Raw genomic sequence first — 15,568 nt, forward strand, 5'->3', positions numbered from 1 at the left:
ATTGTAATAGTGTTTTCATAGCAATTAGATATCCCACCCCTCGCCCCCAAAGTACTAACATGAGCTTAAGGTTGGTACAGAACGGTGGGTCAATGGCAGGGTTTGATAGCATGAGACATGTGGAAGCATTTCTCTTTGAGCTTGTTATTTGCTTCAGGTAAGGTAATAAATGTAACCTAATGGTGAGGACACTGTACCTGCAAACCAGAGCAGTAAAGGGGCTTTTGATCATCATCATTTCATATGTAGCCTGTGGCTGCTGGTTGCATCATTGCTGGGAGCACGGTTCTTTGCTTACCACCCCCGCTGATGCAGTGCCCCCTGTTCCCGGTAAGCCGATACTCACTCTGCTGACCTAAGAAGGATGACAGACTGAGTCAACCCACCTGGTGGTCGTAAGAGGCGACTAAAGGGTTGGCGTCAGGAAGGGCATCCGGCCATAAAAACATTGCCTCAAAAAGTAAACCATGATGATCGTCATGGGGTCCGCAAGGCTAACCCCCACTCTAGCAGGGAAAATGGCCTTAAAAAGGGGGGGGGGGGAAACCCCCAAAAACAGGGGCTCAAACTCAAATAGGAATTTGGATTATTAAGTTTTAGTTCCATCAATGGCTGGTTCATTAACCATAAGCGGGGGGGCGGGGGGGCGGGTAATCTGGGTTCTGAAGTTCGCATATCATGGATGACACATTATGGCCTTAGGGCAGTGAGGATGAAAGGCCATTCTTGTTTTCTGAAAATACTTTACACCCACAACTCTCCTCAAACCAGTCAATCATCGCTGAAAAACATGTTTTCAATAAACCAGTCACCATGTCGAAATTTTACAAATGCAAACAAATCTGATATAAAAATCTGATACTGATATCAACTTAAACACAATGCTTCCAAACTATAGAATAATTATTAACAATGATACAAAATGCTAAAAAAATAAAAATAATAATAATAATAATAAACGGATCATTTTACGACATGCCCATAAAGCAGTAAAGGAAATAAGGATCTACTGTGGACCTTCGTGACGTCTTAGCATTTTATCAAATAATCAACTCGCAGCAAAATCAAAAACAAGTTGAAAGGAAGGAAAGTTGGTGGAAAAAGGAAAATCACGTGTCGCATTGAAGGCAGATTTGTTAGTGTTTCTCACAACGGCTTTATCACATGGATGATAAGAAAAACATTTCACGGAATTTGTTGAAATCCGAATTCTCACTTCTTGTGGGTATTATAAAAGTGATAGTATTACTAAAGGGTGATGCCAACATTATTTTGTTACTTGAGCCGCAATCCTGTGTTAAAGTTGTTTTTATGACAACGTGGCTACAAAAGCAGATCAAGGTAGCTGTACGTTATGGGATATTAAGCCTACGTGTAAACACCTGTGGGCTTGCATCGTTGGACAGGTATGATAAACCCAAAGCCGTTGGTACTGTATATTGATAGCGAAGCTCTGTGGACATGCCGAGTGCTAACTCCTGGTCATTGGATCAAAAAAGGCTTTTTACTCTGACGAGGGCTCACGCTCAAAAAGTTAGAGTCACCTCACTTTTATCTTGAAAGCATGGTCGAAGCTCGTGGAAGAGCTCGAGCAGAATGGAGCAGATGTAAAGAGGGAAAAGCACTATCAGCAGAATAGAAGTGAGAGTGAGATCAAGGGGATGGGCACAAAGAAGGACACGTGGGGGTGAACAAGCTGCACACAGGCTGAAACACAGCAAGAAGAGGAAGAGGTAAATGGCAAACAAACGGAAAAGTAATTACCCAACCGACAGCTACCAAAGGAAGAGGTGAGGAAGAGAGGGGGGGGGGGGGAATATTTAACAATAAACTGAAAAAGGGAATGCTTGGGAACGGGGTCATTTGTGGTAGATGACGCCCATTTTGTTCACAAAGTTGTTAACAGACTCGTATTGCCTCTGAATGTACAAAATCCACCGTTCAAGGATGTGTGTATAGTTTAGGAATGCAGGGATTGAAAAATTGGCACAACATGGCTCGATCACAACTAATTTGACAAGCAAACAATGGAGCAAGGAAAAACAGGAGCATTACATTTTAATACTTTCGCACATTGGCAGTTTTCAAGAAAAACAGTTGCCAAAGGCTCAACCTCGAGAATAACGATTGTCCAAAGGTCAATACAAATACAAAGTCGGACTCACAAACAAGTTAATGTCCAGGCATGATACAAACCTCAAAAAAGGAATATATATATATATATATATATATATATATATATATATATATATATATATATATATAATAATGAAACGGTAGAGACCAGAAAGAAAAAGCGTCGATCCGCTGTCTCAATTCACCTCCTCGAGCCCTTGAAGAAAATTTCCCAGCCGGTATTGATTCCTGAAGGAACACAAAGTTGACTCAACAAAGGCAATGCTTATCCTTCTCACTCACAAATGGTATACAATCTGCACGCTAATCAGGCATGCTTGTCAAACTGGAAAAACAACAACAAGACGTACTTGTAAGATTCTCGTAATTCACCTTCACAGTGTGCAGGTCCTGCAACAAAGGAATGAAAAAACGTTTTGTTTTTCTCTCTAACGGAATGGAAATAAAAAGGATTTTCTGCATGCAAAGAAGGTTATCCAACAACAGAACAAACTGCAATTGATACATCGACGTTGACGGCACATCGCCGATGGTCAAAAGCAAAACAACTTCCACAGAGACCACGAGAAGCAGATCTGCCAGATATGACTATATACGAGATACATGCGGGATCTGTTGAACATTTTGGTGTTCTGTATAAATCAGCACATTACCATAAATATGTACAGAGTGGTAGGATGGTCGGTGCCAAATAAGAGGTGCCAAACCATTCTTGGCATAGAGGTGCCAAACCATTCTCATACTCAACAAAAAGATCTACGACTCAGCTCATCCGCCCTGAGCAGGCTCCAGAGCTAAAATCCGGAAGCTCTAGGCAACTAGATGGTATTCATAGAATACCTACCCTGCGCAGTCAACTTGGTCAGAGCCAACTCTTCTGTTTTTGAAGGGGTTTTTTTTTTCTTTGATCCAATAATATGGCTGCCAGACCACGTGAGCGATTACATCATAAATATATATTCTCCAATATAATTGTTGCGGAGATCACGCTCAATAAATTTCAAACTGATCGGATTAAGCGTTGTCCTGTCAAATTATGACGTCATAATTAAGGCACTAATTATGTCATTGTTAACAACCCTTATTCCCCATATGGAGTTCTTTACAATGAGCTATGTTTCAATTTTTTCCATGGAGCGGTTTTGGATATATAGAGGTGCAAGGTTTTTTTATTTTTCCAAGATGGCAGCTGTACCACGTGACCTATGACATCATAATTAACATTTAAATAAAATCTACAGGAGGAAGGTGCTTCTATGGTGAAATTATTGTGTCCATCAGACTAACAGTTGCAGAGAAAAACATTTTTCATACTGATCAGATCGAGCATTGTACTTGTCGAATTATGACGTCATAATGAAGGCACCGATGACATCATTATTAACATATCTTATTCCCCAAAGGGAGTACTTCAGAATGAGCCTTGTTTCAATTTTCTCCATTGACCTGTTTCGGAGATATAGAGGTGTAACATTTTTCCAAGATGGCATCTGCACCACGTGACCTATGACGTCATAATTCTGAAGAAAAAAAATTATACAGGCGGAGGCACTCCTATGGTAAAATTGCCTGTCAATCGGACCAACGGTTGCCGAGAAAATGAATTTTAAAAATGCAGATACGCACGTACGCAGCCTAACCTAACATCGTGTAAACCTAACGTGCCTAACCTAACATCTTCCTTTGGAAAAGCCTAACCCTGCTTTTCGATTCGCGAGCGCAGGGTAAGGATTGGGTTACCTTGTTCACAGCTGTCACCATGCACTGCAATCCACGCAAGGCTGCCGTTACACTGCGGATGGAGGAAAGTTCCATCTAGAAACAAAGCACATATGCTCTATTTTCAAATCGGTACTATTCAAGCACTCTAGAAGAGAAACAAAAAACACATGACAAACATTGCAACGCTATATAAGGCTTTGTCTTTGGATCTGTCTTTGTGCATTTTACATATTTTTGAACCACCGAAGGAGCACCTGGGTGAGAATATTTCAAAGCGATGAATAGGTGAAAGTACGTGTTCCAAAATGGCTGCGCATCAGTCCCAATGATTTGTAACGGCATGGGACAGAGGCATACATGCAATTTTGGAATAGAATAAAATAAAAACAAGACAACTGCAATTCCCTTCAATTTAACATTTAAAAAAGAAAGCAAACAAATGCAGGTTAACATCGAGTGCAGGTTAAATGCAGGTGCAGGTTAACCTTCGTACATATTATAAATGTAATTTGTTGACATCACACACATCTGACAAATTTTGCAATGATAGCATGTTCACTTTTGAAAGGACGATATAATATTGTTGTGGCTCTCGGCGCCGGTCTTTTCCCCTTACCAAGGGGGGATTAGTCCCCTTGTCTTTGACTAACCGACGGGACCCGGGACCTATGACGTCCTTCCCGGACAGCGCGAAATAGGGTCGTAGGACTAATCACTAATACCTAATTACTCGCGCTGCCCAGAAACGAGGAAATAAGCCCCACACGAATCATGGGTGTTGGTGGATACGCCGAGCGGTAGCGAACCCGTGACCCGAGCCGTTATCAATGACTAGACCCCGATCCAAGCAGTTCTTAGTCGTGCCACGCTTACCCAATGATGGAAATCACAGTAACGGTCGAATTGGAAGAAAAGGAATAACAAGATTTATTTACACGATGTACAATGATCAGAAGAAGAAGACACAGTGCAGCCTGAATCACAGTCTTAACTTATTCCCTGGACAAACGGGCCCGTTCACACTCAGACACACTCACACGGGGATTGCAGACGAACAGGTTGATGGTCAGCCACGTCCAGGGATGGCGTCCGGGCAGCTCTCCCTCCGGTCCCCAGCTCGCACCTCAAAGTAAATGAAATAGAGACGGCAGGAGCTCTCCGCGTGTCGTTTTCGCGCACTGGATAATTACGGGGCGAACGTTAGGGCTGGGCTCTGGCGGTTAATCACTCGCGTGGCTGCGTACGTAATAGTTCAATACAATGCAACTCCTTCCAGTCCTCTGGATACAGTTTTGTTCACGCGAGTCCTCTCCCTTCTCATAACTCCTGTGCCGACAAGTTCTCTGCGAGTCCTGTTTGAGGGCTTTTGCGAAGGCTTATATAGCCCTGCCCAGCGAATTCCCTGGAACGTTCCAGACGCGCCCTTACCACGCCCTATCACACCATGCCCTCAGAGCCCTGGTTGGCAGATGGCCCTTATCGTCAGCCTCTGACGTGCTCCTTGGTGCCGCCCCTCCTCGACCCCCACGCTCCTCCCTCTTCTTAGGCCTACCTCGTGTTACTGGGCTAGTTTCGAGCAAACCAAGGGCAGCGAATGCCGCTGGCAGCCAAAGCGTAACACACGGAGGGATCGGCCAAAATGGGGCGTGGGATCGATTATGCCCATGGTGGAATTGGAGGGTGGCCGCAAAAATGAAAGGAACTAAGCTCATTTCTTTACACAACTCAGATATTACTAGGGAAATGGCCTACTCTTACACATACTATGATATAACTAATACTCTAAGTGGGCTGACGTGTTGCTTGTGGACCAACTATGGGGGGCAAACCTTTAACCTTTAATGATGTCATATATACAAATCTCAGAACCGTATCAATATGATAGATACGCCGAAAGACGGGTACCAAATTGGGTGAAATAACCACCGAAGAATAAAGGAATATGTGCGTCTGTCTGTCTGTCCAGGCCATAACCTTTTTTTTAATACCATTTGAGCTTTAGTCTAATTTTCAACCAGCCTCTATTATGAGAATGTGGGGAAGAATTGGGTCAAATTAATAATTGGGTCAAAATGTCAAAGGGCAAATTCACAATAAGTACAAATAGGCTGTCTTAGCCCATCCGCCGCACAGCGCGCGGCGGGTGTTGTAATCTCTTCAACGTTTCTTCTTTAGCCCGTCCATCAAGCAGCGGGAGACGTGGTTCTTCAAGTTTTCCATTTGAGCTTTCGTTGTCATATTTTCAACAAACCTTTATTAGGAGAACTACCGTGACTCGTTCGTTTTCCTTTTTTCAACTAGCGTGATGTGTGGCCGCACCACACGTCGTCGTTTCATAGGGATAGGCATCTTTGACCATTTCAGTGTCTTTTGGGTCTTCATGGTGTTTTTGGGTCTTCCGGGCCATTTGGGTCTTCAAGGTCTTTTGGATCCTCTGGGCCTTTAAGGGTATTTTGGGTCTTTTGGATCTTCGGTGTCTTCAGGGGCTTTTGTTTCCTCTGAGCCAAAGAGTCTTTGGGATATTTTGGTTATTTGGGGGTATTTATGGTTCTTTGGTGTGTTTTAGGTCTTCTGGGTATTTTGGGTCTTCTGGTTATTTGGGGTCTTCAGTGTCTTAAGGTTCCTCTGGGTCTTTGGGTCTTCAGGGTGTTTTGGGTCTTTGGCATCCTTTTTGGGTACTCTGGGCCTTTAAGGGTATTATTTTGTTTTGGGTCTTCGGCTTCCTTTTTGGGGCCTCTGGGCCTTTAAGTGTATTTTGAGTCTTTGGGGTGTTATGGGTCTTCGGGTCTTTGTGGTCGTCAGGGTGTTTTCGGTCTTCATGGTCTTTTCGGGGTATTTTGGGTCTTCAGTGTATTTTGGTTCTTCGGCATCCTCTGGGCCTTAAAGGGTATTTTTGGGTCTTCGGGGTATTTTTGGGTCTTCGGGGTGTTTTTGAGCCTTGGGGCCTTCAAGAGTATTTTGGGTCTTTGGGGTCTTGGTGGTATTAAGGGTCTTGGGGGAATTAAAGGGTCATCAAAGGTCTGGGGGGTCTCAGTAGTCTAAACGTAATTAAGAGGGTGTTAATAATTGTATTTGAAGAAGAAGAAGAAGACGTTTCAGTCGCATGCATAACCATATACATTTGCTCTATTATAATAAGATATGAACCTCCTTTTGAGGTCATTTTTCCCCGAAGAGCAGGGGTTGGCCTTTTTCGGGCACCTTGGTCCCCTTTTTTTGAAGCAATGTTTTGTGGCCAGATGCCCTTCCTGCCGCCAGGCCTGTTAGTCACCTCTTGCGACACACAGGGAATTACCAGTGAACAGGTACTCAATTTACCGACCTCGGAAGGATGACAGGCTGAGTCAACCCCCCTGGTGTTAATGCAGCGATCGACTGGGATTCGAACCTAGGATCCCAGGATCTCAAGCCGGCATCCCAAACCCAGGCTTCTATTATAATAAGATATGTGGAACACTAGTTAATTGTAATTTTTTTCATTTTTTTTTTTAGCTGAAGTTTTCGTCAAGTTTCGGTCGAGTACAAATCGGATGCGGATGGGCTTTGCATTTTGGGATGCTTTCGAAGTACATTTGGTCTAATACAGTCGACTTTCTTGATTGGTCAATCCTCTCTCGCATGTAGTAATAATCCCTCTCTCGCATGTACCATATATGGAAACTTGCCCCTGCAACATTGCTACTAAGGGTTTATGCGCATGCATGCCAAGCATTTTGATTTGAACATGAGGTCTCAGCATTGTGAAGGATGTGAGATGATAAGAAGAAACAGACAAATTACCAAGAATGTAAAATACATTATTATTCCAGTGCCTTCAAAAAGTATTCACACCCCTTGACATTTTCACATTTTATTGTTACAGCTGGAGTTAAAAATGGACTAAATTGAGATATTTTTTTTTGACACTGATCTACACATAATATCACATAATGTCAAAGTGGAAAAAAAATTTGGGAAATTCTTACAAAATAATTAAAAATGAAATGTAGAAATATCTAATTTACATACGTATTCAATACCCTGAGTTAATACTTCATAGAAGTGCCCTTGGCAGCAATTACAGCTTCAAGTCTTCTTCTTAGGTATGTCTGTATCAGCTTTGCACATCTGGATTTGGGGAGTTTCTCCCATTCTTCCTTGCAGATTTGCTCAAGCTCTGTCAAGTTGGATGTGGAGTGTCAGTGAACAGCAATCTTCAAGTCTTTCCACAGATTCTCAATTTGATTAAAGTCTGGTCTTTGGCTGGGCCACTCAAGGATTTTCACATTCTTGTTCTGAAGCCATTCCTGTGTTGCTTTGGCTGTATGCTTGGGATCATTGTCCTGTTGAAACGTAAATCTTTGCCGCAGTCTCAGGTCTTTTGCACTCTGAAGCGGGTTCTCCTCAAGGAATTGCCTGCATTTGGCTCCGTTCATTGTTCCCTCCATCTTTACATGCCTCCCAGTCCCTGCCACTGAAAAGCATCCCCATAGCATGATGCTGGCACCACCATGCTTCATGATAGGGATGGTGGTAGATGGGCGATGAGCTGTCCAATCAAGTTGTAGAGACATCTGAAGGATGATCAAAGGAAATTGGATGCACCCGAGATCAATTTGCAGTGTCATAGCAAAGGAGTTGAATACTTATTGGCTCAACATATTTCAGCTTTTCATTTTTAATTATTCCGTAAAAAATTCTAAAAGAAAAACATTCCACTGACATTCATTACGGTGTATTATGGGTAAATCAGTGACAAAAAAAACCTGATTGAATCAATTTTAAATTTAGGCTGTAACGTAACAAAATGTGAAAAGGACAAGGAGTGCGAATACTTTCTGAAAGCACTGTATCGTACAATATTCAGTGCAAAATAGCTTTTCATGTTCCATGTACCCAAAATACCTTTCAAAAATCGGAAACAATTGTGCTGATTCCCTGTCCAAACTCAAATTCACACCATGATAAATGTAGACCATGGGTCTACCCAAACACGACCTCTCCGTCCACCCCTCTTACAGGTATTTTTAAATATCTTTTTTTTTAACACACTACGGCCTATGTTTCATTGAAAGACAATGAATAAACACCATACATCATTACCCCAGACAGATGTGACTGAAAGGTTAAGGATTCCCGACAAGTCTTTCACTGTGGTATGGCCTTGCACGTAGACCACATTGAATAGAAACTAGAGCTTCCAGGGAAGCAGAACTCAACTGAACTGACTGGACAACTTCACACACCAAGTTTGATCTAAATCCATAAATATTTGCGGACATTAAAGTCTTAACGTCGTTTCGGAGCTGAAAACAATATGGCAGCCTATTGCGGCCATTTTGTGACGGATCGGGTTGGAATGCAATAGCAACCTACCTTGTGTGGTAAGGGTTAAACATTCTAAGTTTGATCAAACTCTGTTAATATTTGTGGACGCTAGAGTGTTAACGTCGTTTTCATGACCAAAAACAAAATGGTCGCCTAAGTCCGCCATTTTTCAACGGATCGGGCTGAAATGTAATACCAACCTGGTCCTTGGGGTAAGGATGCTGTATGTCAAGTTTGATCAGAATCGGTTGATATTTGTGGACGCTGGAGTGTTAACGTCGAAAAGTTAACGGATGACAGACGACAACGACGACGACGACGACAGACGCCGGAGGGTTCAGTATGTGATGAACCCGTCCAGTTGAGTTAACAAGCTTCGTAAATGGAGAAGCAGAGCCCTACATTCTCACATCTACAACAAATGTGCACCAAACACGGTCATGGAGGCACGTGACAAATTTTCAGACATTAGTAATCAGCACAGCTCTGTTGCACCATTGTTCTCAGATGGTACGCAGATGGGCAGGATGGGTGACTGACAGGAAGGAACAAAAAGGGCAGAGTCAGACCATCTGTTCCCCAATTACAGAAATCCCAGCTTGTATTGGCATTTTGAAAAATTGTCAAGAAGCATCAAGAGAAGGTGAACAGCACACAGTTGCGACTTTCAATTTGACTCGACTTTCAATTTGACTCGAGGAAAGAAAGATGATGCACTTGCGTGGCAGAATTCAGAAATGTTCAGAAACCTAATCATTCGAATGGGCATGTTCAACACTCATATATATTTGCATTTTATTTGCATTTTATTTGCATGCATTACATGACCAAACCCTGGTGTTGGGCTAGGGGCTAGGGTGCCAGCTTAGGATCCTAGGATCCTGGGTTCGAATCCCGGTCGATCGCTGAATTAACGCCAGGGGGGTTGACTCAGCCTGTCATCCTTCCGAGGTCGGCTAATTGAGGACCAGTTCACTGGTAATTCCCTGTTTGTCGTTAAAGGCGGCAAAAAGGGTTGGCGTCAGGAAGGGCATCCGGCCGTAAAACATTGCTTCAAAAAGGGGACCGAAAAACAACAACCACGGTTCCCGAAAAAGGCCAACCCCCGCTTGCGGGGAAAAATGGCCTCTAAAGGTGGTTACATATATATTTCCTGGGAAACCAACGTGAATTGGTGACAGTCATTTCAGGTAAACAATGCACTGGCAGAACTTTGTGTGCTTGCACGCTCACATGAAATCATAGCACTGGAACGTCTGTTCACTGTTGCTGAAGGCATTTGAAACAGCATACCGTAGACATGTGGGACAATGAGTCCGTCATGTCATAAAAGGCACTGGCTGAGTCATGAAGTTCTGTATGAGTGTCATCAATGACATGTGTCGAAGGATATCAACACTGTTGTGGGGATGTTGTATGGGTTAAACGGTGTAATGTAGTATAGTTATTTCATTATCAAATGTGTAGCATAGGAGTATTATATAGCATTTGTGTACAAAGATTATGTGTTGAAGTCTGTCGAGACAGATTTTAATTGGATCCTTCAATCTCCTGTTATCTCTCTTAAATGTTCCTTTTAAATGGTAATACGCAGCCATGGCACGTGGAAGGGAGTTCGTGAAAGGGAGTTCGTTGATCGTGCATTTGGGTGGTTATATAAAAAGATCGGAGACCAAGTTTGTTCATATTTATTTTTCCTATTAGCTGTGCACAACATTTTAAAGTAATTGCACCAATACGATTAAACCCCCTTCAGAAGATGGGGCTAAATTTGTCCACATCAAAAGAAGTCGGTGTTAGAGAAAGGCATAACTTGTAAACCCAAGTCGACATCACTTCCCTTCTCCCACACTTTATCGAGAGAAGACAGGCCTTATCCGACCAAGAGCATAGGGAAGCTGCCATTTGGGTGATACTTATGTGGGTGTTCAAAAGTTCCCCAGACACAATGGTCGAGGAAATGCAAACTTTTTTCAAATTCACAATTAGTAAGAAAAGTAATTCCTTACCAATCATGTTTTGAAAGATATATTTCAAGCGTCAGCTTTCCTTGGACTATCGGGGGTCTCTCGTTCTTAGAACATGTTGAAAACCCCTCGTACACATCAAAGGCTCTGCTTTGGGTATATTTTGCAGAAACTTTTACTTCTTCGTCCCACGATCAGGGGTCACGCTTAATTATTTTTTTTGTGGTCTGCCGGGCCACCTAAACAGATTTTTTGGTGGCCCACCAGCATTTTTGGTGGCCCGACCGTATATTATTTACTGGTGTATCAAACTTCATAAAAATCAGTGTCCACATTTAAATTACTATTTCTCAATGACACGTACAGATCAAATTTCAGTGCTTCTCATACCAGCAAGCTCGCAACTCGTAATCACAGAACATTCCCGTCAGCTATTCGATCAACTACCTACCCAATTTGCAGCAAAAACATACTAGGACAATTTAAATGTTTGCTGAAGAAAAATCTTTTCACATATTAACCCCTTTATTGTGTTTTCCAAAAACAATTAACTCCACACAACTTTCAGCTATTGACAAGATCATTGTAGTCATGAAATCTCGAAAATACTACTAAAACATGTCACTGTAAAACTTGAGTATTGGCATTTGATGAACATTCCGTTTTTTTTTATATTGGGTCAAAATTTGATGTAAAGAACAGTTAATACAACAGTGTGAGCTTGTGTGACGAGCATGCGGCTAATGATGTGATGTGTGCATATTGCAATCTCGCGGCCTTGTTTCTATATCTTGAGGCAGCGTTAGGAGCGTGCAAACCCAGCTGGGTCTCACACATGAGCTGGGGTGTGTTCATCGAGCTGTATATACAACAGGAGTGTAGCTGCAGCACATGCTCGCATGGCAAGCAGCCGCCATGTTGGAATACCCTTCCCTCATTAGAACACGAAAGGTACAGGCATAGCTAAGAGTGCGATAAGCATAGTTGCTTATGGTCTTTAACGGGTTCCGTTGACAGATTGATTCACATTTGTTTTCCTTCAGAGCCTTGTAAAGGAGCTACAAAAGTGACTGACAAAAGTGAGAGTCTGGTTTTAGTAAGTCAGAAGGTGTCAAGTTAAGTTGATCTGCGAGAATAACTGAATCTCAGTGCCCCTAATAAAATGGAATGAAAGTGTGGCAGTGGCATAGGTAGAGGGGGTAAACTACAAATTGATAATCGTCCAGAAACAATTTCCACTGCGATTGTCTATTTTAAAGCATTAAGAAAGGAACAATAAGCAATCAGAAACCTGCATGTAGTTAACAACCAACGACACACACACACACACACACACACACACACACACACACACACACACACACACACACACACACACACACACACACACACACACACACACACACACACACACACACACACACACACACACACACACACACACACACACACACACACACACACACACACACACACACACACACACACACCAGGGAGGGCTCTGTTCCACCTTCTCAAACCCATATATTATTGAGATATAACAACCGAGACACACAAACAAAAACACACACATACACACACATGAAGACGGATACTTCAACATATGGGAGACTCCGTTCCGCTTCCTGAAACCCGCATATGTAGTTAACAACCAACAACACACGCGCGTTCAAACACAAACAATAACTCAATATCACTGTGAAACACTGAACTGGTGATTATAACAAAAAAAAAATTTTTTTTTTTTTTTTTTGTATACTGAATCGAGGCTCGTGAAAGAGCTAACATTAACTTCACAAACAAATCGACCAGACAAACAAAATACACAAAAAGAGGGAGCGGAAGACAAGATGGGGAGAAAAGGGGAAGCACACACACACACAACATCCGAGAGCAGGGAGATGTGTGGAAGGGAGAGGGCCCGGGGGGAGGAGGCGTGGGAAGGGGGGGGGGGGGAGGGAGAAGTATAAAGCACAAGGACACCAAGGACTTCCAGGACAAAAGTTGGTATTTCAAAAAGTGGAATTGGGGTGAAATTAGCGGGGGTAGAAAAGATCAAGGTTTTGGATGGGGGAAGATAAGAGATGGTGGTGAACAGCTGTTTTAAAGACTTGGAGGGTGGAGTGGGATTGAAGAGAGTGAGGGAGTTTGTTCCAGAGGCGGGAGAAAAGAGGAATGAAGGAGTGAAGGTGAGCAGAGAGTCTTGATTTTGGCAGTTTAACCAAAAGAGGGTTGCAGGCAGATCTTGTGCGACCTGTAGGAATATTTGCGGGACAGAGCCCAGAGAGAGCTGGGGGGGCAAGGCCAGAGAGGAGTCGGTAGAAGACGGAAAGACCACCAACCTGCCTGCGGTGAGTGAGTGAGAGGCCCTTGGAGTTAGCTTCATCGCGGGAGATTCCAATGATTCTGAACGCTTTGGTTTCAACAGCGTGAAGGCGAACTAGGTGTGAGGCAGGAGCACCAGCCCAGAGGGGAGAGCAGTATTCCATTGAGCTGCGGATGAAAGCCTTGTATGTGGTGAGGAGCTCAGGTGTGCCAAGGAAGGACTTCGCACGACGGAGGATGCCCAGTCGGCGACTGGCTTTGGAGGCCAGATTTGAAATGTGGTTTACGTTCACATGATAAATGAAACACATCAGTAGAAACACATGCCAAATTGGCGACTCTGATCAGGCAAATACAATAGAGTTGAAACTTTACCGCCAAGAGTCAAACAATAAAATAATAATAATAACAAGAAAGAGCAATCACAGACTGCAGACCCTCACCAGAACGTGTTTTTAGTGGGTTGTTTTAGGACTTTTTTGTTAAAACAAAATATGGCGGTCAAACCATGTGACCGACGACGTCATCATTTTTTTTTCTCATAAAATTTATCCATAGATGACGCTCAAGAAATTTCATCTTAATTGGATGAAGTTTTGTACTTATCGAATTATGATGTCATAATGGATGCACCCTGACATCATCATTAACATATTATATTCCCCATGGAGAGTTATTTACAATGAGGAAGGTCTCAATTTTTTTATATGCATCGCTTTCGGAGATAGGTGCAAATTTTTTCGGTTTTTCCAAGATGGCGCCTGTACCACGTGAACTATGACGTCATAGTTATTTTAAAAATTCTACAGGAGGCGATGCACCTACGGTGAAAATTTCCTGTCAATCGGACCAACGGTTGCAGAGAAAATCATATTTATTCTGTGCAGACAAACAGACAGACAGACGCAAATGCAATACCATCTCCTCTGGCGAGGATAACAAGAACTGCCACCTTATAACTGCTGGCAGTGATGACTGGTTTCCTCCGCCTTCCTGCTTTGATACAACCCCGCTTTCATTGGACACACTTTGATACAACCCCGCTTTCATTGCACAAACTGATACAAATCCGCTTTCATTGGACACGCTTTGATGCAACCCCTTTTGATGCAACAGCGCTTTGATGCAACCGTGCTTTGATGCAACCGCGCTTTGATGCAACCGCGCTTTGATGCAACCGTGCTTTGTTGCAACCGCGCTTTGATGCAACCGCGCTTTGATGCAACCGTGCTTTGATGCAACCACGCTTTGATGCAACCGCGCTTTGATGCAACCACGCTTTGATGCAACCGTGCTTTGATGCAACCGCGCTTTGATGCAACCCCGCTTTCATTGGACATGCTTTGATGCAACCCCGTTTTGATGCAACAGCGCTTTGATGCAACCGCGCTTTGATGCAACCGCGGTTTGATGCAACCGTGCTTTGATGCAACCGCGCTTTCATTGGACACACTTTGATACAACCCCGCTTTAATTGGACACGCTTTGATGCAACCCCGTTTTGATGCAACAGCGCTTTGATGCAACCGCGCTTTGATGCAACCGCGCTTTGATGCAACCGCGCTTTGATGCAACTGCGCTTTGATGCAACCGTGCTTTGATGCAACCGCGCTTTGATGCAACCCCGCTTTCATTGGGCACACTTTGATACAACCCCGCTTTCATTGGACACACTTTGATACAACCCTGCTTTCATTGCACACACTGATACAAATCCGCTTTCATTGGACACGCTTTGACTTTGATGCTTTGATGCAATCCAACAATTTTAAATTAGAGCTGTCTCCCTTGACATATCACGTGCCTTCGATAAGGTCTGGCACCCCGCTCTGCTCACCAAACTCTCCTCTTTTGGTATCCATGGAAATCTCCACGCATGGCTGGCGGACTTCCTCTCTAGTCATAGTCAACGTGTGGCCCTGAATGGGTTTCTCTCATCTCCTCTTCCTGCTCAGGCTGGAGTTCCCCAAGGCAGTGTTCTGGGCCCTGTGCTTTTTCTGGTCTTCATCAATGATCTCTCCGACTCTCTTGAAAATCCTCTCTATCTCTTTGCTGATGACTCTACTCTCTGTCGCTCCATTCTTCATCCCTCAGATCGGCAGTCTGAGGCG

General features: G+C 43.3%; 1 long non-coding RNA gene across 2 annotated transcripts in view; it reads right to left on the bottom strand.

The window, feature by feature from the left end:
• Window positions 1–15,568, bottom strand: part of LOC144893679 (uncharacterized) — a 28,566-nt gene that overhangs the window by 9,397 nt on the left and 3,601 nt on the right. Inside the window, exons 2-5 of one of the 2 annotated variants that reach the window (XR_013624625.1) lie at window positions 3,877–3,951; window positions 2,487–2,526; window positions 2,322–2,364; window positions 741–781 (exon numbers count right to left, since the gene is read on the bottom strand). This is a non-coding gene — a long non-coding RNA (uncharacterized LOC144893679). Of the gene's footprint in view, window positions 1–740; window positions 782–2,321; window positions 2,365–2,486; window positions 2,527–3,876; window positions 3,952–15,568 lie in introns of those variants that run through there. The other variant, XR_013624624.1, reaches the window with a different exon arrangement.

This window comes from Myxine glutinosa, chromosome 9, assembly GCF_964187855.1.
Source record: "Myxine glutinosa chromosome 9, kmMyxGlut1.1, whole genome shotgun sequence".
In the NCBI taxonomy this organism is placed as follows: Eukaryota; Metazoa; Chordata; class Myxini; order Myxiniformes; family Myxinidae; genus Myxine; species Myxine glutinosa.